We start from the raw sequence: 27,938 nt of genomic DNA on the forward strand, positions 1-27,938 counted from the left end.
TTTAGCTATAAAAGCAGGCTTGACACAATCAGATCTGTCTTCTTCAGTAGTAGAAAGTATCAACGCAGATTTCTCCAAAGTTATAAACGTGTCTCAGCAATTACGGAGGAGGGGAATGAAGAAGCAGAAAAAACCAACGAACGACCGCTTTTTGTTTGTGGTTATTACTGAACAGTATTGTTACTAACACTGATAATATAAATTACACGAAAATCGGTACGATCCTTATCAATTAGAATTTAAATATTTCTACCCCCTCTACAGAGCAATTTTGGGGTAACATTAAACGTGTTTAAAAAAAAAAAAAATACTCTGTGATGAAGTGGAATGTCAATAGCGATTAGAAAGAGGTGGTCCGAAAAGTTAAAGAATGTAATATGTGGATCGTATAACTATTACTCATGTAGTACTTTCTCCAAGTTCGTCACTGAAAGACTTGGAGTCAAGGCAACAGTACCATTTCTACTCAAGTGGAATGAAAATATAACTCAAGACGTATATTGGGAAAAATCGACAGCGAAGCACTGGAATTCATTTCGGTGAAATATATAAGATCTACTGCTACACCCTATATACTGAAGCGCCAAAGAAATTGGTGTAGGATGCATATTCAAGTACATAGGTATGTAAACAGGCAGAATCGGTGCTGCAGTCGGAAACGCCTATAGACAACAAGCGTCTGGCGCAGTTGTTAGATCAGTTACTGTTGATACAATGGCAGATTATACGATTTAAGTGAGTTTGAAGGGGGTGTTATAGTAGGCGCACGAGCGATGGCACACAGCATTTCAGAGGCTGCGATGAAGTGGGGATTTTCCCGTGCGACCGTTCGACGAGTGAACCATGAACATCAAGAATCCGGTAAACATCGAATCTCCGACATCACTGCCACCGGAAAAGATCCTGCAAGAACTGGACCAACGACAACTGAAGAGAACCGTTCAACGTAACAGAAGTGTAACCCTTCTGCAAATTGCTGCAGATTTCCATACTGGGCCATCAACAAATGTCAGCGTTCGAACCATTCAACGAAACATCACCGATATGGGCTTTCGGAGCCGAAGGCCCACTCGTGAACGCTTGATGACTACACGACACAAAGCTCGCCTGGACCCGACAACACCGACATTGGACTGTTGATGACTGGAAACACGTTGCCAAGTCGGACGAGCCTCGTTTCAAATTGTATCGAGCGGATGGACGTGTACTGGTATGGAAACAACCTCATGAATCCATGGACCGTGCATGTCAGCAGGGGACTGTTAAAGCTGGTGGAGGCTCTGTAATGGTGTGGGACGTGTGTAGTTGGAGTAATACGGGACACTTGATACGTCTAGATACGACTCTGACAGGTGACACGTACGTAGGCATCATGTATGAGCACCTGCATCCAAGCATTCTGTCTGATCACCTGCATCCATTCCTGTCCACTGTGCATTTCGACGGACGTGGGCAGTTCCAGCAGGACATTGCGACTCCCCATACGTCCACAACTGCTACAAGGTGGCTCCAGGTCCAGTCTTGTGAGTTGGAACACTTCCGTTGGCAACAGAACTCCCCAGACATGAACATTATTGAGCATGTCTGGGATGCCCTGCAATGTGCTGTTCAGAAGAGATCTCCACTCCTTCGTACTGTTACGGATTTGTGGACAGCCCTGCAGGATTCATGGTGTCAATTCCCTCCAGTACTACTTCAGACATTAGTCGAGTCCAAGACACGTCTTGGTGAGGCACTTCTGCGGGATCACGGTGGCCCTACACGATATTAGGCAGGAGTACCAGTTTCTTTGGATCTTCAGTATAAACCAGATTTAGCCGACGTTAGAATGGATGTGCTATTGGCAGAGATACCGATGATAATGGAATAGATTCATGTAGACGGCTATTACCTTTTGGATTTTGCAGGGATTTTTTTAATAAAATGCAGATGTGTGGATACCTCTTATAAAAATTGCCTTTGTAGCTAAAGAATATAGCACTTATTACCCCAAGTAATTCATGGCTACTGCTGCCGTAGTACTATGAAACAGACGGTCTGCAATGGAGAGAACCAAATACTAATGCTAACAATTTTAGTAATAATAATGTTGCAGGGCGTTGTGTCATTAATCCAGCATATGTATAGTTTTTTTTTCGACTTACGCTACTGCGTTATTGACGCTGCTTCTCATGATAGGTAAGGACATGTAAATAATTTTTTCTCAACTACCTGCAAACGCCACTGCTACTATTATCTTCAACTACCTGCCCACGCCCTGTGGCGGTGCGAAACTAAACTGCAGGCAATGCAACTCGTTAATGGCGCGGCTATATTCCTGATGCTCCGAGCTCTAACGCAGTGCTGCTGCCGCTGCTGCAAGCTGCGCTTCTGAAATAAACCATTATGATACCAACAGTATCAATGAGAAGCAATTACAAACAACTGCATTAGCAACAATTTCACTAACATGTTTCACAAATACTTACTGGCTCCCAGATGCTGCCTACTACTGCACTAAATGTAATTTTTGAAACATTGGGAACTTACGTGGTAACTGGTGCTGCTGATGCTGATGCTGTGGGACTGTTGACGCTGATGGTGCTCAGGCATTTGACAGTAGGAAGTGCTAAAACACGCTGAGTCGCCTGTCTCAGGAACCCATTGGCCGAAAGTCGTCGGTGCACGAACGCCATTGGGCCCTCCAAAATACGAGGCCTAGGAAGAGGGAAGAGGAAGAGAAAGGGGGTGTGGGTGGGGGGGGGGGGGGGGAGCAGCAGGGAGACAGAGCAGAATTACGCAAGAGACTGATTTGACACCAGCCTATTAAGTTATCTCATCATTGATCGACGGTCAATATAGTAAGTTAGATAAAATGACCTGTAAATACACGGTCATTTTGTTTACAGATAAGTGAGTGACTCAATACTTTATTTCAAATTACGACACTGTTGAACACGTAAGTGGATTTAAGAGTACTTGAGAGTATTTTTAAGCACTGTAGAGTATTTTTGAATGTGAAATATTAACATTTCTACAATTTTATCGATTTTTTTTACGGTGTTCTTGAACGTTCGTGAGTTATCTGGATAGATCTCAGAAAAGAAATTGAAATAAAGTCCAAGCGAAGCCTGTAAGAGTTTCTTTTTCATCTGTGAACTACACAAAAATTCATATTTTTGAAAATTTTATGGCTGGTGTTATTCAAAACTGGAGATGATTCTCTTCTAGTGTATTTATACAGACATCAGCGTTTTTGACACTATATATTTGGATTACTGCCACAAATATTTTTCTTTAACGTTCAAAATCTCGTGTTTAATCGACAATGCACGAAAGTCCATCAACTCAGTCAATATTTAACAAACAATGTCTTACAACACTCAGAACTACTAGTAATGTTGTAAGTTAGTGATGCACCGCTGGAGTATTGCGTGCAGTTTCGCAACCAACCGCTGTACGAGCACCAAGATATTCTGCATCTTCATACGGGTTTTGCTACGCAAGAGGTTTAGTTTGCCCCACAAACAAAAGTCTGGTGGGATCACGACCAGTTGAGATGAAGGGCAGGTTATTGCTCTACTTCCTTCTGTCCATCTGTCGAGAAATCTGTCATTTGGATGACAACGGGCTATGGAACTGAGACGCGTTATATGGGTTACGTGCTGGCATATATGTTTTTGGGCTCAAAGCCTGATTATTTTTATTCTTCTTAGTGAATAATCTAGAATTGTATATTCCTGACATTGTACCAGCGTGGAGACAATCTCCATTCGAGTACACTGTGAAGAAACTTACAAAAGCCACGTTTACAAGGAAAGCGCTTATTACATTTACACAACCGGTTTCGGCAATGCTTTGTTAACATCTTCGGATTTTTTGGTTTATAACATTACACAAAAATAATGAAATTATGCCTAAGGCTCTGTCTTTTATAGTTATATCCAAATAATTAATGGCCTTGCCCTTCTCTATCTCTAATCTGAACTGAATTTCAATATGCATTATATTTAACGCTGCTGCATAATGTTGGCCTTCTATTTCATAACAGGTTACTTTTGTAACTCCAAGACATTCCTTGATTGGTATATTTGTATGACGTTAAAAGATGCTTATGACGCATTGCTTGGTGTCGGTGCGTCTTGCAAGAATGATACGACTACTTGACGGTCTTTTACGTACATTGGACTTTCCATTAAAAGAGCGTCTCTTAAATATTTATTTAATATTTTATTCAGCTTGCAGTTAGGTGACGTTCCGTTGTCAGCAATCGGGCTTACTGATTTATTAGTTTTTGTGTCTTAACTTGAGAACGTAATTTCGATATGCTAGTGTTCGTCATCTCTACATAAGACTTCAGTAAGCTACTGTTTATCATCTTTACATAAGACTTCTCTCTTTCAGTTAGAATAAAAGAGCATCTATCGGTTTTATCCTGACTGCAGTATAATACTTTAAGGTTGGATCGCCGGCCGGAGTGGCCGCGCGGTTCTAGGCGCTACAATCTGGAACCACGGGACCGCTACGGTCGCAGGTTCGAATCCTGCCTCGGGCATGGATGTGTTTGATGTCCTTAGGTTAGGTTAGGTTTAAGTAGTTCTAAGTTGTAGGGAACTGATGACCTCAGAAGTTGAGTCCCATAGTGCTCAGAGCCATTTGAACCATTTTTTTAAGGTTGGATCTTTGTCTACTTTATAATGTTGTTTTCGTTAAAAAAAAGAAAAAAAACTGCTCAGTTTTCCCGGTATAACCCTGGTCATAAAAATGATAATAGTTGCATTAACCTTATCGACCTTTGTTACGATAACGCTATTATTGTACAGCTTTTCATTAATAGACTTTAAAATCTCGCTCTCACTTCCATTACCTGACGACACATAGCATTTATTCATTAAAAGCTTTGTACTGTTAAAAGAAATAGTGACAGCCTTTCAATTAGACGTGGCAGCTGTGTCTACAACGATCTTAGTAACTGCAACCACCTCGTTAGTGTCAAGTTTATCAATTTATGAATATTGGGTATTTTGGTTGCATGGTATTGAATATAGTTTATAGCCTCATATTCGAATTCAAATTTATTCTTTAGGACGGTAGAGTCAGTTGATTCCGTTTGCTCGTTGAGAATAAGTGTTTCTTTAATCGGAAGTTTGAAGTAAGTTAATTGATGCGTGTTAGTTTGTAATTAAAGGTTTTTCTACGCAATATTATGGGCACGTTTATCAAAACTTCTTACGATAACATTCAGTTGTCAAGAATCCAATATTCTATTTTCAGTTCTGAGTATTCCACAAGCAGGCTTTCTTCCAGGATGTAACCTTATCTAGAGGAGGGATTTCACCATTACCAGTAGCTCCACAGGGCCGAAAAATAATCTCGAATGATCCATCGAAAAATCTTTTATTGTGATAATCACATCTGGGCGTACAGTAACGTACAAAAACCATCGTGTTAATGAAGACATCGATCGTAGAGCTTACTCTGATGTGTCCCGCCTTCCTATCCTGCTAATCAACGCCCAGTCTGCGCTGTCCGCTAGAGATGCAGTATATCAGCTAACACTCTCACATAATTTACGGCTGGATGCTTCATTGATACTCAATCAACAATTCTCGCAGTGCACTGAACTCAAACTGAATATCGAGCGACGGATTTGCATACTGCTGCTAAATAATTACGCCCGGCTGTCGTGATATGTGTCCGTAATAAACAACACGTCGGTGAATTAGTTTACGGGTGAAATGCATGTATTATCTTGATGAACTTGTTCCTGGGTTATCAACTGAGCCACAGCTTCGACCGTACGCAATAGTTCGATGAGTTTTCTACTGTTCGGACGTCACAAGAGTAAAGTCATAACTAGTGCAGTGGTACTGCGCATGTCGCCTTATACCAATTATTACTTGCGTAATGTGAATTCCCGATTAGAGGTTGCACGTATCACAGCTCAATGTCTTACACAATGAGACACTAGGTTTCGGCAGCTACCTAATGAGTCATCTGTGATTCGGAGAAGTCATCATGGAAGCATGTGAGCTCTGAAGTCCTCCAGAGTTCAGTCTTTGTTCCATTACTTTCCTTGCTCCAAACTAATGACATTCAATGCTTGCTGTATTGTCGTAGCTGTCACTTGTATTCTGACGACGTCCTTCTTCTTCTTCTTCTTCATCTCTTCTTCTTCTTCTTCAACTGCTTCTCCCTCCAAGAACACTGGAGGATAGTAGCATGGTCTGCTGTTTGTCAATGGCTTTTTTGAACGACGATTCTGTTCTCAATCTGAACCACTGGCTTCCGTACTTTACCCAGCATCATCTACGTCCTGGACCACCTTTGTCGTCAGTCTTGCCCTGATGTATTAGCTGCAGCCGGTTGGTTCTTGTTGGGCAGAATCTGGCGAAAGAGTTCGTGTTTGGTTCAAATGGCTCTGAACACTATGGGACTTAACTTCTGAGGTCATCAGTCCCCTATAACTTAGAACTACTTAAACCTAACTAACCTAAGGACATCACACACATCCATGCCCGAGGCAGGATTTGAACCTGCGACCGTAGGGGTCGCGCGGTTCCAGACTGTAGCGCCTAGAACCGCTCGGCCGACCAGGCCGGCAGTTCGTGTTTTCTTCACTTGAATGTATTCGTGTTTTCTTCTCTTGAATGTACAGATAATTTCTAAATCTTTGTTCATAAGCCAAATACTGCCAAACTATGACTTTATCTGTCCACGGTACCTTTAGCTTCCTCCGACACGCCCAATCATCATATACCTCCAGATTCGCAATCAATTCCAAAGAGTGTATGTATCACGGCTAGTCAGAAGTTTTTGTCTTTTTCTGGGAGTAACTTCTTACCTGTTCGGTTCTACAGTGAATTTTTTGAAAGATGCCTCAGTTTTCTTTGGTTTGAAACCCCAAACATTTATGTAACTTGTATGAAACCTTTTCGACCTTTTCGTTACCGAATGAAGGGGTACCGCGACATACATTTCGGGCTCTGCTGAAAAAAATCAGTTTTGTCTTCCTGACGTTAAACGTAATCCGATGGTATTGCTAACTTCAGCACTCTTTCAAGACCTTCCAGGCTAATTGCAAATAGGACATTGTTCTCAGCATATCTGATGTTACTGATGATAGCACTATTATCCGCAACTCTTTGATGTTCTCCATTTACAGCATCTCAGAATAGTTCCTGGAAAGTACTGGGGAAAGTATGCAGCTCTGGCGAACTCCTTTCTAACCGATACTTCGCCTGACAGTTGAACACCGACACGTACAACAGTACTTTGTGCAGTTTTCTCATCGATCGGATGTTACAATTACAAAGTCCCAGTTCATCTAAGATGTAAACCAGGTTGTCATACTCAACCGATGAAAAAGGCATTAACATCGACAAAAGCATCACGATATCGTTGCATCGATACGTGAAGACTAAGTAACGCCTTCTGAGTCCCGAAACAACTTTCGAATCCAAAACTGATAATCTCTACTGCCCTTCTGACATTTACGGTATGTTCTCAGATGTACTATTTTAAGGAATTACTTGAGTACATGGCTCATGAAACTGATCATCCTATAGTTACAGCAGCGCACCGCATTGAGCTTCTGGTAACTGCTGAAAACGTTGATTTAAGCCCGTCATGTGGGCCTGTCAGACAAGCAGGCTAGCAATCTGCCGTATCTGTCATTAATGGCGGCCCTTGTTTAATACCACGATCGGCACAAAATCTTTGTTTTAAACTAAACATTAAAATCAGAGATAATTCTCGTATCACACCGGACGTTGATGAAAGGATACTTTTCTGAAGTAGTTCTCGTCACCTATTAATGGTATCCAATTGCCCTATCGTAAATCAATAAAACGGTTCATCCCGTATGAGCATCTAAACTGACAAGGAGAAACTATTGCAGTATGTGGGAAATCTCTCTCTTGCCTACATGCAATTGAAAATTTTTAAAAAAATTTCTCTCTCAAATTAAACGCAAGTTAACCCAATCTTTAGTCGTGTCAAATCTTTACTGCTGTAAGACAGTTTAACAGGCACAAACAGAGAAACTTCCGAACCACCCAAGGCAGCAGTGTACGTACGACTAAGATACGTGCGTGACATTCAGCTGTCTGATCACGTCAGTCTTTCATAGACTCAATTAGGTTGGATTCGACCGGACATGAAACGTGATTTACACATGCTCTGCTTTCTTCATCTGTTTTTTGACTTGTGCCCTCCGGACCACTTCTCCCATAATCACATCTGTTGGCAGTACAACTGTTATGGACTGAATACGAGCTCCCACTAATAATGTAGAATCCCAAGTCCACAGCTCCCGGGAGTACACTAATCTTGTGCTCATTTGCTGTCTAGGGTTGCAGTTCCACGGCTTCATTTGTTGGCTAAAGTGTTATTTTTTTACCTTCATAAACAATGAACGAAATTTTAGTCAAAATTTGTTTGTCTGCCAAAATAAACACAACACTATTCAGTGTGAAAGAAATAAGTTTCTTTTATCGTCTGTTTAATTTACATTTTCTTTTTATTTTATGTACTGCTACATTTCGGCTGTGTGACCATTCTCAAGCAGGTTCATATATAAAAAGGAAACGTAATTATAATACAAATTACAAAGCAACCGTTGGCGATGGTCCCCAGAATAAAATCTGACTAAAAACACAATGAAAGCAGCTCTTAACAATGTTTAGCCTGTTAACCACATGTGTTTAGGGTTACAGCCATATGATTTTTCCGTGGACAGTCTGTGGCTGGTTAGACATGCATTAAAGTAAAATAAAAAATAAATACTACGAAAGTGCAGATATAAATAGAAAGTGGGCTTCAGTGAAAATATATAATAAACTGTTTTTCACCACATCACCGGGCTTGAGAACTGCCCTGTTATTTGGTCTAGTACGAACAGTAGCAAACAGCCAAGCCATCTATTTTTGTGATTGGGCGCCGAATTGTGTAGAGCGTCACTTCGTGGCAAAAAAGTCAAAGATAAACGTCTAATGTTATGAAGGTAAGGAAAGGAGGACTAATTTCGTTTTTTTCTGAGTTCAAGGATCGTAACTGATACTGCAGTATAAGAAAAGTTGGTCCAATATCATCATTTTATCTCATTATCATCTTATCACTGTCATTATTTGCGATTTGCAACAGTAAAAGAAAAATAAATAAGAAACATATTCCAATCTTCTTTCTTAAAAGCAGAGTCATTGAGAAAATTAAGATAAAATAATAAACAACGTATTTACGTGTGATATTATATTACTGACATTTCAGTTTGACATTGTATGTAATGGAAATGAGCGTTTGGCGTCATTGGCCGGGAGGCCCCTCGCGGGGCAGGTCCGGCCGCCATATCGCAGGTCTTATTACATTCGGCGCCACATTGGGCGACCTGCACGCCGGATGGGGATGAAATGATGATGAACACAACACAACACCCAGTCCCTGAGCGGAGAAAATCTCCGACCCAGCCGGGAATCGAACCCGGGCCCAGAGGACGGCAATCCGTCTCGCTGACCACTCAGCTACTGGGGCGGACATTGTATGTAATAACAGAAACAGAACAAACCCACGTTCATGATTTTGCACACTCGTTAAACATCGCTGTCAGTCTTCGTTTTATCTTCTCGGCATCTTTTGCTAACGTAAAGCAAGGCCGTGTATGTCTCATGTTAAGTGGCCACGTGATTGCGTACTACGGTTATCACATTTCTTGTAGATATATCTAGTTATGTAGTTCCATATGAGGTTACACTCTTTTTTCCTTGCAGTTTCCTGAAGGGAATATCCAAATCGTGTGGAAGTTTGTACGGTGAAGTGTGATAATAGCGTCAGAGTAGACGTTCCTTTTTCGCTGGTACTGTGTCGTCAGAATGAACTTTATACTAGACGACGCAGCGAATTCTAATTTAACAAATTATATTTTGTTGTATTCATGCCTTCATATCGTACTTAGATACCTTCAATGTTTTCTTTTTTCTTTCCCTCTTTCGTTCTTGTTTTAAAATTTATGTATCCGATAAATTAGTTACTATTTCCACGTTAATAGCCGCCTAGTTCCACAATACAATCTTTTTCCATACAATAATCAGCAGTTTCGAAAATAATATATCGCTTCCGATCATTTTTTTTAAATTTCGGCTGGTAAGGACACTTTGACAGAAATGTTGTTGAAATGATATTATTTCATTTCTCTCAACTGAAAATAATTTACCACTACTTTCTACACTAGTGAGCTTCACTGTTACAGAAATGCTGAGTTATTTCAGTCTAATCATACGTCAGACAACCTGAGTGAACCGTAAATTACCTTTCAAAACTTTTTCTTACGAATTTACTTTATTTACTAGCGATTCGTCAAGAACATTAACACATTTAATAACACTATGTGAGCGTGGAAGAAGTTGCCAGTGGGTAACTGACGAAAACAAATTAAATTTCTTTCAACAAATGGAAATTTTATTCCTAAAAGCATTTTTTTATACAGATTTAAAATTATAATCAGAAAGCACCCTCTAAATATCAAGTTTCAATTTATTCAGAGGCAGAAAGAACAAATTTTAACAGTATGAGCTTTCGGGCTGAGAACCTTGCCACTCCCTTTTGACACGGCTGTAGTCACGACCCCTCACAACAACCTCTGAAAGACTACACTGGTGCAAATCTGCAACACACTATATTACTTTAAACTAAAAATTTTAACAACTCACACAAGAACATAAACTATGCACCCCGTAGGAGGGATGGAAATGATAAAAAACACTAACATTAAAAAAAATTAACTTGCCGCCGAAGGTGCAACTTGATTAAAAAAAACTCTTACGGCGGAAGGGTGGCAACTTTATATACCAAATTGACCATTTAAATAGAAAACCCATGAAATGCAGTCTTACATATAATATACAAACATGCTCTACATTACCCATATACCGCCTCTCAAGATGATAGGCAAGATAAAAACATATTTCAGGAATTTGGCCATTACACTTCAAGCAATAAATTCGTTAACACCGAATCCGAGAACATGACAGAGGCAGCTATTAACGTACGGCAGACCGTCTGACAGACACTAACTGCCTAACAAATGCGGACGAGAGATAGATGAGCCAGCTGGCGACGAGAGACTGACCAAGAAAACAAGTAGAATTTAACAAGTACATGAAACAAGATACCACGAATCACTTAACTTCTAATAAACTGTGATGTCTGGCGAAGACCTGGCGCAGCACCCCCAAAACGCTCTCCCGAACCGTCCGCTGCCAGCCGCTTCAACAGACGCAGGAAGGCGCGCCGATCTCCCGTCTCACGGCGTCGCAGCTCGGACCGGCCAGACCGATGTCGTGGGTTGACTCCTGTTGCTCTCGTGTCGGCCGCGAAGCCACTACCCCTCGCTACACGGCGCGGCCGACTGGACTCACGAGGCGACCTCACATGCACCGACGCTCAAGGCGGACAAGTCATCTTGTGTCTCAATGCGCGACCGACAAACCGATCGATCCAACCGCCAATGCCCAATGCCTGAGCAAATTCGAATAGACTGGCGGCCTAACACACACTAGCACTCCGGACGACAGACTGACTCTGACTGCCCCACACTGACCCGGCTGACCAACTGACCAGACTCGCCCTTTAGGGAGCTCAACGTGCCGCTTAAATGCACGTGAACAGGCTACCTTTCCCCATTCACCCAGAGAGAGACACCAAAGCTGCGATTACCACAGCGGCGCCACCGCCAGAAACGGAGGGCGACCGCTTTACGAACGTTTAATTTTAATTACCCGATATAATCATAATGGAGACAGCGATCTATAAACTTAAATGTTGTAAATTTTATTGAAAACATTTATTTGGCCAAGATCGCAATGTAGAAAATAGTGCGTGCTTGTTTCAGCCGCTCGAGCGGACATATTCAGATATTGAAATTATTATAAAAGGTCACAAATAAAAGTTATAATTTTTTTAATTACTGTTTTAGTATTTCCCCCTTTTAATTATTGTATTATATTACATTTCAGTTCATTATACTGTATTTCCACCTGCTGGCATCTTCGTTTCTCAGTGAGTCCGTATACACAGTGCCAGGAAGTCTGTTTGCCACCTTTGTCTGGCTAATATTGACTGACGCTGTGACTGGGATTTATGACTTCATCTTATGTCATATTCAGATTACTTGAATGCTGTTTGTACAATAGGCTTCACATGCTTATGTTGTAAATAATACTGTAAAGTACGTTTTCACTTTAATTTGTTACACGTAGCATCGTGCCATTGGTTTTGAACCATATGCATGTAATTGTATTCTATATTGTTTTACAGATGACATCTCCTTAAGGATTTTAACCTTATAATGACAAATTGTCTTACCTATTTTCTTGACTTGCGTGTTTGTGACCCGGTAAGTACTATTAGCAGCTTTTGCGTAATTATTTTTGTTAATACTATTGTATAGAGAAATATTTTTGAGTTGGGATTTTTTTGCAACCATTTCCAGACCTAAAGATGACCGTTTAACTGGCTGAAATCAGCAGTTATTGCTTTTCATGTTGCGATCTTGGTCAAATAAAGGGTTTCAGTGAACTGTAAGAAAGATTAATTCCTATACCATTTTTTTTAAATATATTTACAATTATCGTAATAACGGTCGCAGGAAACGCAAACGAATCGGTGGTATCTTCTCATGGCCGCTGGTCGACAGCTAAATGTGTCGCTCCGACAGGCATAACGATATTCCGTTACCATCCGAGTATACGAAGGCGTGTTGCTCGCTCGTTCAGTGTTAAACGTAAAAGTAAAGTTTATCTAATTATTACAAATGTCATAGTGGATAAGAACTGCTTAATTAGGCCTTACGGAAAAATATTTACAGTACGCCGTTCAGACGGCAAAGACAGGAGTGTTATGAAAAATTCTGTCACATTACACTTGTCAGAGTCCCTCACCAACAATCAATGCTCAATAATTGGTCGAAATGGTACTTTGCAAGACGACTCGTTCATTCATTCCATTGAATTTCAGCTTTCCTTATACACTGTACAGACACATTAATGTGACCACAGACTATGCTCGAAGTCAACAGACGAATATGGCAGCACTAGCACTCGACGGTTCACAAAGCGTTCGGATGATGCGGCGGATAGCGCAGTGGTTGTTGAAATGCGGAAACGGAGCTATTTATGTGACGTGCAAAAGGGTATAATCATTGGCTTTCACACCAAGTGTGGCAGCATTTCTAAAATGTCCAAGTTCATTAATTGTTCGCGTGTCACCATGGTTAAATTATACCAAGCATGGCAAAATGACGCTATCCAAAACTGAAATCGCGGCAACTGTACTGGACGTCGGTCAATAGATACAGGGAGATGTCCACGACTCAACAGTCGCACAACTATTCAGCAGCTGAATGCCCAGATAAACCAAGTGGCTACCAAGAGTATAAGCGACCGTTCGGCGAACATTGCTGCATATAGAATTCCGCAGCAGGCATCATGTTCATGCTCCAATGCTGACAGCTATTTATAAGTGACAAAGACTGTAATTATCGCACTGTTACCGCAGTTGGACGTTCGCTGAACGGCGACAGGATCCCTTTTAGACAAATCACGTTTTACGCTCCATCAGACGGTTGAACGTTGGCGAGTACGGCGTGAAACGCCTCAAAGGAAACAGCCTGCAGCAGTCGTCGGAAGGGTCCAGGCCGGAGGGCAATCCTTGGGTTATCTCGTCATTCTGGGAGGCACAATGGATCAACACATGTACGTATATATCCTTGGGGAAAATGTCCACCACTACATCCAGTTTGTTTGTCCTCAGCACGATGGATCTACCAGCAGCACAACGCAACGTGTCACGCAGCTCGCTGTGTACGTGACTGGTTCGAAGAGCACCAGGATGTGTTTACCGTGTTTCCCTGGGCACCAAACTCCGCGGATATAAAGCCAATCGAGAATCTCTGGGACGACCTCCACCCAGCTGTTCACACCGTGGATCTTCATCAAAGAGACTTAGCTCAGTTGGCCACAGCACCGGAGTTGGCGTGGCTCCAGATCCCTGCCGGTACCCTCAAGGACATCACTGACTACCTTCCTGCTTATCTCGCAGCGATATGTGCTGTAAAATGTGGTTATTTAAGATTTTGACAGGTGCTCACGCCTTTCTGATTGGACAGTGGACCTTTACTACAATCTGTTAGGTGTGATCACTCCTCTTCAGGTAGCTCCAGAGGTTAATCGTGTGCATTTCACTGTTTTATTATTTCCAGTGATTTATCACTGGTAGTGGTATTGAACTGTAACAGGATTTCTGCCAGGGTTAACCGCCAGTCCGTGCGCCCAGTCGTCGATCCCCTGTAGGTCTCCAGGCATTTCACAGGAGTCTTCTGGAATTGCAACCTTCCAACAGATACAACACTGAAGAGCCAAAGAAACTGGTACACCTCCTTAATATCATGTAGGGTCGACGCGAGCGCGCTGAAGTGCCACAAAGCCACGTGACATCGACTCGACTAATCTCTGACGTAGTTCAAATGGTTCAAATGGCTCTAAGCACTATGGGCCCGCATCTCGTGGTCGTGCGGTAGCGTTCTCGCTTCCCACGCCCGGGTTCCCGGGTTCGATTCCCGGCGGGGACAGGGATTTTCTCTGCCTCGTGATGGCTGGGTGTTGTGTGCTGTCCTTAGGTTAGTTAGGTTTAAGTAGTTCTAAGTTCTAGGGGTACTTATGACCACAGCAGTTCAGTCTCATAGTGCTCAGAGCCACTCCTAAGCACTATGGAACTTAACATCTGAGGTCATCAGTCCCCTAGACTTAGAATTACTTAAACCTAACTAACCTAAGGACATCACACACATCCATACCCGAGACAGGATTCGAACCTGCGGCCGCAGCAGCAGCGCGGTTCCGGACCGAAGCGCCTAGAACCGCTCGGCCACACCGGCCGTTGCTGTAGTTTGTGTTATGAAGATATTCAGTGAGGTAAGTGACTTACAAAAATGAATGGAGGTTTCCACTATCGGGCTTCCGAAGTAGTGGTGGAGGGAACTGACACCATGAATCCTGCAAGGCTCTCCATAAATCCATATGAGTACGAAGGATGGAGAACCCTTCTGAATAGCACGTTGCAACGCATCCCAGATATGCTCAATAATATTCATGTCTGGTGAGTTTGGTGGCCAGCGGAAGTGCTTTAACTCAGATGAGTGTTCCTGGAGCCACTGTGTAGTAATTCTGGACGTGTGGGGTGTCGCACTGTCCTGCTGGAATTGCTCAAGTCCGTCGGAGTGCACAACAGACATGAATGGATGCGGGTGACCAGACAGGAAGCTTACGTACGTGTCACCTCTCAGAGTAGTATCTAGACGTATCAGGGGTCCCATATCACTCCACCTGCACCCGCCCCACACCATTACAGACCCTCTACCAGCTTGAACAGTCCCCTCCTCACATGCAGGGTCCAGGGATTCATGAGAACGTCGTCATTTCCCGTATATGTCCATCCGCTCGACACAATTTAAAATGAAACTCATTCGACCAGGTAACATGTTTCCAGTCATAAACAATCCAATATCGGTTTTAACGAGCCCAGGCGAGGCGTAAAGCTTTGTGTCGTGCAATCATCATGGGTACACGGGTCGGTCTTCGGGTCCGAAAGCCCATATCGATGATGTTTCATTGAATGGTTCGCACGCTGCCACTTGTTGATGGCCCAGCATTGAAATCTTAAGCAATTTGTGGACGAGTTTCACTTCTGTCAGGTTGAACGATTCTCTCCAGTTGACGTTATTCTCGTTCTTGCAGGATTATTTTCCGGCCGCTGCGATGTCGGAAATTTGAAGTTTTACCGGATTCCTGGTATTCACGGAACATTCGTGAAATGGTCGTACGGGAAAATCCTCACTTAATCGCTACCTCGGAGATGTTATGCCCCATCGCTCGTGCGCCGACTATAACACAACGTTAAGACTCACTTCAATCTAGATAACATGCCATTGTAGCGGAAGTAACCGATCTAACAGCTGCGCCAAACACTTGTCTTATATAAGTGTCGCCGACCTCAGCGCCGTACTCTGCCTCTTTGCATACTACTTTATTGGAATAGGCATGCATATACCAGTTTCTTTGGCACTTTAGTGTTCTATCAGCTGCGAACAGCCTTATAGAGCCTCCGTCATAAACAATACCTTGGAGCACTCCAGAAACTACCTTTCAGTCTGTCAATTTCTTTCCGTTAGAAACGACTTGTTTGACTTCCATCGTCCAGGAAGTCATAAATCCTGTTCGATACTACACAAACACGAATTTGTTTCACTAAGTGGAACTGTATCTAACGCATTCTGAGAGTCGAGGAACGGGGGTCACCCAAATTGCCCTTGTGTGCGGTTCCTTGAATCTCGTGGGCGAACAGAATTTAATTAATGCTCCACCACTCTAAAGGGATTTCATCTCTACTGATGAAATGTATGCTTTACTGTTACGTCGATTGATAAGTTATGCAGCTCCACAAAATGAAATGGGCTGACACTAAATTAATACTCAATAAGCCGCACTGCCTATGCGCTGAATTCAGGTCGAATATTGAGTGGCTGGATTTCACACAACTGCTAAATAATTCCGGATGACTGTGGCGGCACACAGCAGCTGCACTCATGAGAACACTAAAATAATTCTCCAGTGAAATGGAATTAATTTGTTGCACGCCTTAAAAATTCTCCATTTTTCCATTAATCTGATTCCGTGACAGTCAGACGTTACGAGACGAATTCCACGAAATCCTACTATCAAATGAAGGGAACGCAGGAGAAAATGACGCATTCCAACCATGAAAACTATGATACATCTATTCCGTCAGTAAAAAGATTTTCACTAGTAGGTTAGGTCCACATTGCTTAATCTGCACCTGTTATCCATAAATCAAGGACAGTTGTGAAGGTAAGTGATACTAAATTTAGACATAGTGTACAATATACGTAATAGCACGAATGGAACGTTATAAACTCAGTGCAACACGAACAATATGCATTAGAACTTCACAGATACTTGCTATACATTGTACATACGCATACAGAGGGTGGAAAAGTAAAACTGCCCAGAATGTATCTCGTGCACCTAAAGATAGGCAAACAAGCTTACATATTACGCAGCCAGGAGGGATTATGTAAGTTGGGTTAAGTTACATCATCTTTCAGGCGGCAAGAGATGTAAGTTCGGTTGCATATCTAAAGATGCACGTAATATACACTGACAGAAAAGAAATCGCAACTCGAAGAATGAGTTGTGCGACGGAAATGATAGTTGATTGACGTGTTTCCACACCTGGAAGTTGACGTCTATTCAAATTTCGAGCCAATCCCATAACAAATTAGGTTTGCTTTAAAAACACGCTCTAACGATCGTGTGTGATGATGTTTGGTTTGTGGTGCGCTCAACTGCGTGGTTACCAGCGCCCCTACAAATTCCCAACCTTTGCTCAGTCCAGCCTCGCCATTTTCATGAATGGTGACGAAATGATGAGGACAATACAAACACCTAGTTATCTCGAGGCAGGTGAAAAATCCCTGACCCCGCCGGGAATCAAACCCGGGAACCCGTGCTCGAGAAGCGAGAACGCGACCGCGAGACCACGAGCTGCGGACAACGATCGTGTGTGTTTTTTTATCTTTGAGAATAAACGTGGTTTTATTGATGTTAGTCAAGAATGCCTTGAAGGCGACAAAGATGCCATTATCAAGACGTCACGCAATTTGAACGAGGTCCCACAATAGGATGGATTTCCACGCCTGTTGCGCCTGGTCCGTCAATGCAGGGACGGTTAATGATGTTAGTGGCTGTCGTCGGAGCTACCTTCCAATGATGTCCGATATGTGCTCAATTGGAGATACATCTAGTGATCGAGCTGGCCAAGGCAACATTTCGACACTCGGTACAGAATGTTGGGTTACGACAGAAGTATGTGGGCGAGCGTTTTTCTGTAGGAAAAGACCACCTGGAATGCTGTTCAAGAATTACAACACAACAGGTAGAATCATCAGATAGAGCTACAAATTTGCAATCAGGGTGCGTGGGATAACGACGAGTGTGCTTCTGCTATCAGTGCTCCTGGTGTAGGTCGAATGTGTCCAGCAGGCAGACAGACTGGTTGCAGACCCTCAACTGGTCTCCATGTGACCAACGCAACGCCATCACTGGTACCGAGACAGAACCAGCTTTCTTCAGAAAATACAACGGACCTCCACTGTGCCCTCCAATGAGCTCTCGCTGAACACCACTGAAGTCGCAAATGGCGGTGGTGATGGGTCAGTGGAATATGGAATGCATGTAACAGTGCGTGTGGCTCGGCGCTGTCCTTGAAGTAACCGATTTGTAACGGTTCATTGCGTCACTACGGTGCCAACTGCCGCTCAAATTGCTGCTGAAGATGCAGTACGATGCGAAGGAGCCGTACGCTGAACGTGGCGGTCTTCCCCGTCCGTAGTATCACGTGGTTATCCCGAGTCCGGTCTCCTTGTGATCCTATATTCTGTGACCACCGCTGCCAGCAATCATGTGCAGTGGCTATAGTCCTGCCAAGTCTCTCTGAAGTATTGCAGAGGGAAAGTCCATATTCTGTTCTCGACTTATTTGTAGAACCTGTCGAAGACATAATTTGTGCAAAGTATGCTGTCCATTAGTTTGAAGATGTCTTTTTGTAGCTTTTACCTCCAGCGAACGTTAACAACGCTACCTGCTCCCCTCGCACTTTATTCCTCTTCCAAAATTTTCGTTCACCTCTTTCTTTACTTCGTATGCGTCCAAGTTGAACAACAGCGGTGATAAGCTATAACTCTATCTTATGTCCTGCGTAACGTGTACTTTTTTGTCTCAAATTTCACTTTTAGTGTACAATGAGGTGACAAAAGCCATGGGACGGTGATTTGCACATATCCAGATAGGGGCAGTACCCGCAGGACAGTGCGGGGTAATTTAGCGTTAATGGGTACGGTAGCAGACGACCGACGCGAGTGCCTTTGATAACAACACAAGATCACCTGCAACGCCTCTCCTGGGTTCTTGACAACATCGGATGGACCCTTGACGACTGGAAAACAGTGGCCTCGTCCGATGACTCCCGATTTTAGTTGGTAAGAGTTTGTGGTAGGATCGGAAGGAGGAGTAGACTCCACGAAGCAATGGACCAAGTTGTCAACAAGGCACTGCGCAGACATGTGGTTGCTCCATAATGGCGTGGACTGTGTTCACATGGAATGGACTGGGTCCTCTGGTCCAAGTGAACCGATCATTGGTTGGTTGGTTGGTTCGTTGGTTCATTGACTCGGGGGGAGTTGACCAAACAGCGAGGTCATCGATCCCGTCGGATTAGGGAAGGGCGGAGAAGGAAGTTGACCGTGACGTTTCAAAGGAACCATCCCGGAATTTGCCTGAAACAATTTAGGGAAATCACCGAAAACCTAAATCAGGATGGCCGGACACGAGATTGAACCGTCGTCCTCCCGAATGCGAGTCCAGCGTGCTAGCTACTGCGCCACCCCGCTCGGTGGATAATTAGAGCGGATGGTTCGGCCATCCACATCACCCGAAATCAATCCCATCGAACATTTATGGTACATGAGAAATCAGTTCGTGCACAAAATCCTTCATCGGCGACACTTTCGCAGTTACGGACGGCTATAGAGGCGGCATGGCACAGTATTCTGCAGGGGACTTGTCGAGTCCATGCCACTGCCAGTTGCTGCACTACGCAAGGCAAAAGGATGTCTGACACGATATTAGGAGGTATCCCATTGCTTTTGTCACTTCAGTCGGTCGTCGATTCCCATTACTATTATACGAACTTGATTAGATAGAAAAGAAGTATATGGGAAGAGGTTGCTGAAATGGTATTCAAGTTAAAATAATTGATTATGTATTTTAATTGCAAAGTCGAAAGAGAGGATATGAAGAAACTCTTTGATGTACATGACGACCAAAACAGCCTACGCAAACCACTGTAGTTACTGCATTTGTAGCTGCTTCGCACCGAAGAGCTCGCCGCAGTTCGCTGGCTTTGCAGAACCTCTACGATGGGCAACACACTACCAGTCCAGGTAACGGGATTACAGTTCAGGCGACGCTACTGTTGACCAGCAGTGGCGCATCCAGAGCCTACGAGCTGTCCCATTCTTACCTTTTCTTGCGTTGAAATGAAATGTCCTGTCGTTAGGACCTCTCGTCGGGTAGACCGGTCGCTTGGTGCAAGTCTTCGACGACTTGCGTGTCGATGGGGATGATATGATGATGACGATGAAGACAATAAAACACCCAGTTCCTGAGTGGAGAAAACCTCCGAACCAGCCGGGAATCAAGCCCGGGCCCCTTTGCACAGCATTCGGCCGCGCTGACCACTTAGCTATCGAGGCGGATTTTCTGACGTTAAGGTTACGCCAGTGCTCTAATAAATTTCCACTTGTTGTGCGTTGTTTTGCACATAGCACATTTCGCACCTGAAACCTCAATATTGCCAAAGTGCAAACACTGTCTTGTGTAACTGTGTAGCCTTTCGCAGCTACAGTCAGTTACCATAAATGTTATCTGCCTACTGAGACGCGTCACAGGAGTGATTCTGAATAAAAACTACATTTCGGCCACAGTTTCAGTGGCCTTCATCTGAGTTTGCTGGTGTATTTTGTTGTTCAAAGTCCATTAGACAAAAATTCAGTAAGTGAAATTTACTAATAGAAACCCTGTTAATGCTTCCAGTTCCATTTTCCTCAACACGTGGATTATGTTAAAATTTTCTTTTACCAGTTACTGGTTCTATTATGTGACACATGAAGAATATAATACGTGTTCTTGCGCCCTAAACACAAAACAGGACTGCTCTCTATGACCCCGAAAAAATAAATAGTATCTGCACAACGGAAGATCTGCTCTGTTTTGCGACAAAGTACCTGAAATATAATCGTTTGCACCTGCACGTGAAATCAGTCATACTGCTGTGTAATGCAGCTGCCTTTATTTGAATATTGTGGTTTTACGGTTAATAAACAGAAGGTGTGGAGTCGTGAAATAACGCGAGGGAAGAAAAATGTTTCAATGTAACTTTTGTAGCGGGTGACTCAGCTGTCCCTACCTATGGGCTTTATGCAACACGCAATACCTTATAAAACCACATGCTCTCCCTTCCTACATGCAAACTGTTAGTTCTGTAGAAAAAAATGAACAAAAGATTTAGTAGGAAATTCAATGTAGCTAAATTTCGTGCTTGAATACGTTTTCGCTGAAGGCCACAGTTTTCGAATTAGTCACGCAAAACGCGTTTGAAGCTCACATTTTTCCGTTTGGCACGAATATTTCAACAACTATAATCTCTAGCGAAAACATCATCTGGACTTGTTTCTGTTGCAGGAGAGTGGTATAACATTTTCCTGAAAACGACACAGGATCTTTATTTACCCATTCCGAGACAAGAGGAAACTGTTTTCAGTGCTAACTCATTTCATAATTTGAGTTAGTCAAGATAATGTGTTGCCTTCTGGGTGTTTAAATGTTTTTGTTCTCCCCGTGTATTAGGGAATATAACCCGAGCATATTCGGTCCAGTCACATTAATACTACCACCACCATTGTTCGAAGTCATCGTCCAACAACCACCCACGCTCAGTAGGTGGCACCACTAGCTATACAGGATATATAATGTGTGCCACAGACCCGCGGCAAACAGCGCAGTTATTATCGTAATCCAGAAACGGAGCTGCTTATCTGACGTCCAAATATGAATGGATAAAATTGGAAATTTGTGGTAAGTTCTGTAAGACCAAACTGCTGAGGTCATCGGTCCCTAGCCTTACACACTGCTTTAACATAAACTAACTTGCGCTAAGGACAACACACACACTCATGCCCCAGAGAGGACTCGAACCTCCGACGGAGGGAGCCACGCGAACCGTGGCAAGACGTCTGAGACCGAGGGGCTACACCCAAAAATGCATGGTCATTGGATTTCGAGACAAGGGTGGAAGCATTTTAGAAAAGGCTACGTTTGTAAATTCTTCGGGTGTCGCCGTTGTTAAGGTATAATGTGCATGGCAAAATGGCACTATCCAAAACAGGCACCAAGACAATTGTGGTGCACCACGGGCCACGGATGAGAGTGGTGAACGACGGCTGCAGAGATTTGTACGGGCGAATGGTCATAAAACTGATTGGCCAGAAGAGTAATGGGAACAGTGTCTCCTCTATTACAGTTCAAAGAACGGTACTGCATATGGGTCTCTGCAGTAGGCGCCTGGTTCATGCTTTCATGCCGACTGCTGTTCATCGGTGACGAAGGCTGGAATTTGCACTTCAGTACCGCAACTGGACCTCCAATAAGAGGTCACAGGCGGTCTTTTCAGATGAATCCCACTTTGTGCGTTTTCGGATAGATGCCGAAAGCCCCGCAGCATTCGTCGGAAGGGTCCTGACGGAGGGAGCGTTATGGTCTGGGTGTGTCGTTACTTTGGGAGGCAAAATAGATCAACACAAGCACTCATCTATACTTCGGTGCCGTGTCCTACACGTAGTGTATTTCTTCTCGGCACGCTGGAATCTACCAGAGGGCAATGCAACGTGTCACACAGCTTGCTCTGTACGTGCATGTTTCGAAGAGCACCAGGATGATTTCCCTGTACTCCCCTGGCCGCCACACTCCCCGGATTTAAACCAATCGAGAATCTGTTATGATGATGACGATCATGATGTTGGATTGTGGGGCGCTCAACATCGTGGTCATCACTGCCCGTACAAGTTCCACGTCTTTGCAATTCCAGCCTTTGCACTACCCAAATGATGATGAGATGATGACATAACAAACACCCAGTCCCTGGGCGGAGAAAATCCCTAACCCGACCAGGAATCGAACCCTGGACCCTGTGATCCAGAGGCAGCAACGCTAGCCACCTGACCACGAGCTGCAGACTCGAGAATCTGTGGGACAACGTCAGTAAGTCTGTTTGCGCCATGGTTTGTCAGCAGAGTTGACCACGGCTTCAACCTCTGTCGGTATCTTTCAGAACCTCATTGATTCTATTCCTGCACGTCTCGCAATGTTCCGCGCTGGAAAAGGTGGTTATTCAGGCTTCTGACATGTCCTTCCACTCTCTGCGCTACAAATGCACTTCCTCTATATGTGAGTTCAAAATACGAAAACAGTTTACTTTACAAATATAATTCTGCATATCACTGTCACTACGGCCAAGTGGAATAACTGTAAATGAGCAATTTCGTATGGTGACAACATGTAACATGATTTTTCATATTAGGGTTGAGTATGCACTACAAATGGATGAAAAGCAGGATTTAAACGTTGAAACAACTAGAAGCATTGCAATATCCGTGTGTAAGTGGACGTATCGTAGAATGTTATATCAGCCATTGGTGGTGTTCTTGCTCTTCTTCTAGCATAAGGATGTTTACGCTGAGAGTCATTCATGGCGCGTCGACGAGGCTCGAACAGGTCGATACAGCACCTCACTATAGGAGTGCGGATCCTTTCCAGTGGATGAGGACACTCATGGTGCTGGTAGGCGTTGACTTAATGTGTAGGTAGTTTTCAGGAAACTGGGCGCAAATTTCACTGGGTGCATTTCTCAGCCGCGCGGGATTCAAATGGTTCAAATGGCTCTGAGCACTATGGGACTCAACTGCTGAGGTCATTAGTCCCCTAGAACTTAGAACTAGTTAAACCTAACTAACCTAAGGACATCACAAACATCCATGCCCGAGGCAGGATTCGAACCTGCGACCGTAGCGGTCTCGCGGTTCCAGACTGCAGCGCCTTTAACCGCACGGCCACTTCGGCCGGCCGCGCGGGATTATCCGAGCGGTCTCAGGCAGTGCAGTCATGGACTGTGCGGCTAGTCCCGGCGGAGGTCCGAGTCCTCCCACGGGCATGGGTGTGTGTTTGTCCTTAGGATAATTTAGGTTGAGTAGTGTGTAAGCTTAGGGACTGATGACCTTAGCAGTTAAGTTCCATAAGATTTCACACACATTTGAACTTTTTTTTAGTTCTCATGTACACCACACCAGCGATTTATCATTTGAAACCCCCCCCTCCCCCGTCCCCTACCGCACCGCTATTTTTAATACACTTTTTACCGTGTCAGTGTACTCTACTAATTGTGATACGCACGGTATACAAATCCTGCACTCTCCTAGCTTGGCGCTCCAAGAGCCCACTACTAATTGGTACGTCTTGTATAGAAATCTTACAGTTGTGGCGCCTGCGGGTCCCCTCTCACAAGGGACCGCGCCTATTCGGCATCACCGATTTCGTCCACATTTATGGTACGTGCAGGTTGACTGCTAATGACATTGACAGATGTGTGAGCTCCAGGTGACCAGTCGTTTAGAGAAAATGACATTTTTGGCACGGGTCGGGTGAGGTATGAGCCGTTAATGGTAACGTAGTTTCCAGGCAGTGCTTGGCGAAGTGGAAAGAGTACAGAACGATAAACCTTGGTTACGTTACTTACGTTACAAATAAGCATAAATAATGCCCAATTCATTGTATTTATTATTAATATTTTCATGAGAGTCATGAAAAGGAAATTAAAATGAGAATTTGGGATTGTAAATAAATTTTCATAAAGAGATTGTAATTAAAGCGTACAAGACTTCGTATTCCGTCAATTTTATTCGGACCTTCGAGCACGCTTAGGCAGCTGCATGCAAGTAGTAAGTTACCGGTGCAGGTAAAATCGACCCATCGGACGCTAGAAACAACACTACTTGTGGCTGCGGAACTGATTCCTATCCCTACAAGACAGCACTGGCTCTTTTGAACTGAGGAATACAGGAAAGATGAATGAGTACTCGGCAAAACATTGGAACGTCGGTATCATGTCTTCAAGCTGTGGGAGACTTAAAAAATATTTATACAAAAGTATTTTGACTGATGTGATGAAACCCTATGTGCAACATAACAAATTTCTTCCGCGAATTGATTGGTGTGAAGGACAAACAAATCCACAAATACATGGCAGATTCCCCAGGATGAAAAACAATTGCCGTCATGGAGTACTACAGTGATTCCTCTCCAAACGCTCTCCTCTTACGAGATCTTGCGTTTTCTACTTTTACTGTGGGTTAAAAAAATTGATCTAAAAATTTAAAAACTGCTCTTCTCTCAGAGAAAAGAAAATCAAATCCCTAGACAAAATTCATTCCACTGTACGCTCCAAGTTTGTTTCCAAATAGTACGAAGAGGCAGAACCTTTTATGAACGTAAATAAGGTTTGTTTATCAATAAAATGGCTCTAAGCAATACGGGACTTAACATCTGAGGTCATCAGTCCCCTAGACTTAGAACTACGTAAACCTAACTAATCTAACGACATTACACACATCCATGCCCGAGGCAGGATTCGAACCTGCGACCGTAGCAGCCACGTGGTTCCGGACCGAAGCTCCTACAACCGCTCCCACAGCGGCCGGCTATAAAATAAAACACGCATGTAATTGTAAAAATGTGTCGAGAAAATTACTGCTTCCCATATTTTTCTATATCAACCAACACTTGTGAATCATCAATTGTAACGTGTAAGCTTTATTTCATCAAAATCGGATCACGGAAAAAAAATCATAAATTAAAGTTTTATTTAAAATCGTCGTGACTGTCTGAATGCATGAATCTTCAGAACTACTCGACGGATTTTGATAGGAGTTACGAAGGTAACCTGGGCGTAGATTAGGACAACATAAAGACTTTATTTTATCAAAATCTGGTCTGAAAAAATATGTGTCGTAATTAAAACTTCAGGAGTCTTCCCAGCTTACGAGGTGAACACGGCTAGTGGCAAAGCCTGATTTCCCAGAAACTTCGCTCAGTGGAAGAGGAGTGAAAATAGGGTAACACGTGTCTCGGCTTATCCGTAGATACTTGACCGTTTATCAGAAAACTACGGTCACGGTTTACGACGTGATTTAGATGTCTTTCTATCCCGCGGTAATACCAGCTGAAATGGTGGCAAGTGGCTGAAGTCGTGTTCTCTCACTTTTGCGCCCCGTGTTAGAAACCAAAGTAATATTTTTATTTATATTATTTTATTTTTTCATTTATCTACCCAAGTTAGCAGAAGATCGCTATGCGACTGTGTCTTATCAAGTTAGTGTATATGAGGGTGATGGCTCTGAGCGCTATGCGACTTAACTTCTGAGGTCATCAGTCGCCTAGAACTTAGAACTAATTAAACCTAACTAACCTAAGGACATCACACACATCCATGCCCGAGGCAGGATTCGAACCTGCGACCGTAGCGGTCACGCGGTTCCAGACTGAAGCGCCTTTAACCGCACGGCCACACCGGCCGGCCTATGAGGGTGATATATTAATCCTAAAACTACATCTGGTTTTCGTAATAACTGTCATACATTTATTATGTGACATACCAGCGAATCTGACAGTGCTTCGCAATTTCGGAATATATATGAGAATTGGATATACGTACTTAACTTTTTACCCCCTCTCTCTAGCCTTCTCCTCTTCCCTCCTCCATTTGTCCATCTCCTCCTGTTCCTCCCTCTACGTCAGTTCATCACATTCCCCCCACTCCCTGCACTTCCTTCGGTCATAGATCAAAAGAAGTATTTCTTCTGTTTCCTATGGGTTCTTCACAATTACCTTCTTTGCACCTATTTTTTTCTTCCAACCCCTGTGACTGATTCGTGCTGACAGTGTCTTAAACTTCAACCTGCTCTTCATCACTACTAAATTGTGGCCTGAATGTATATCTGCCCAGGGTAAGCCATACAATTCAGCATCTGATTTCGGAATCTCTGCCTGACCATAATGTAACCTAACTGTAATCTTCTCAAATCTCCCTACCTTTTCCACGTGTGTCTCCTCCTCTTGTGATTCTTGAGCAGAGTATTCGCTGTTACTAGCTGAAATTTGTGGTGGAATTTAATTACTCTTTCTCCTCTCTCATTCCTAGTTCCAAGCCTATTTTCTCTTGTAACCCTTTCTTCTACTCCTTCCCCTACAACCGCTTTCCAATCCTCTATGACTGTTAGGTTGTCATCTCCATTTATGTATTGAAGTATCCGTTCACTGTTCTCACACAATTTCTCTATCACAACATCCTCTGTCTGTGATGTCGGCATGCGTATGTGAGCTATCTTGTCAACGCGGGTTTGCTTTAAATTCTGACGAGAGCAACCCTCTCATTGAACTGTTCACAGCAGCTTACTCTCTGCCTTATTTTCCTATTCACAACTAATCCTACTTCTGTTGTACAATTTTCTACTGCTGTTAATATTACCTTATACTCATCTGACCAGAAATCCTTGTCTTGTTTTTTTTTTCCATTTCACTTCACAGATACCCCATACATCTAGCTTGAGGCTTAGCATTTCCCTTTTATGATTTTATAGTTTCACTACCGTGTTCAAACATCTGACATTCCACACGCTGTCTCTTATGAAGTTATGCTTTCTTCGGTTATTAATTCTTTTTCCAATGGTCACCTCCCCCTTGGCAGTCCCCTCCCACAGATCTGAATGGGGAATATTCTGGATTTTTTTGCTAATGGAGAGACCATCGGGTCACTTTTCAATTACAGACCACATGTCCTGTGAATACAAATTATGTGTCTGTAATAAAGTGGTTTCCATTGCCTCCTACATCCTCGCGCCGTTGATCATTGCTGATTGTTACGTCTTTAGGATCAGTTTCCCACCACATATTGACTTAACAGGGTGATAACCGCTGTGTTAGTTGCTCTGTACATGCTCTTGTGTAAGAGAGAGATTTTCTTATACCATATTCTATGAGCTAAACTGTATGCTTCTCTCGGATGCTTTGATGTTCTGTAGCGGTCTTCTTTATGCTGATGTCTTTTCACTTATGAGATGGTGTAATGTGTCGACAACCTGACCCACTTGTGACATACTGGTTCGGTTCCTGCTTCTCCCTCTGCCTTTGGCAATACTTGATTTTTCCTGTGGCTGTGATAATGAG

Source organism: Schistocerca americana, chromosome 8 (assembly GCF_021461395.2).
Source record: "Schistocerca americana isolate TAMUIC-IGC-003095 chromosome 8, iqSchAmer2.1, whole genome shotgun sequence".
Classification (NCBI taxonomy): Eukaryota; Metazoa; Arthropoda; class Insecta; order Orthoptera; family Acrididae; genus Schistocerca; species Schistocerca americana.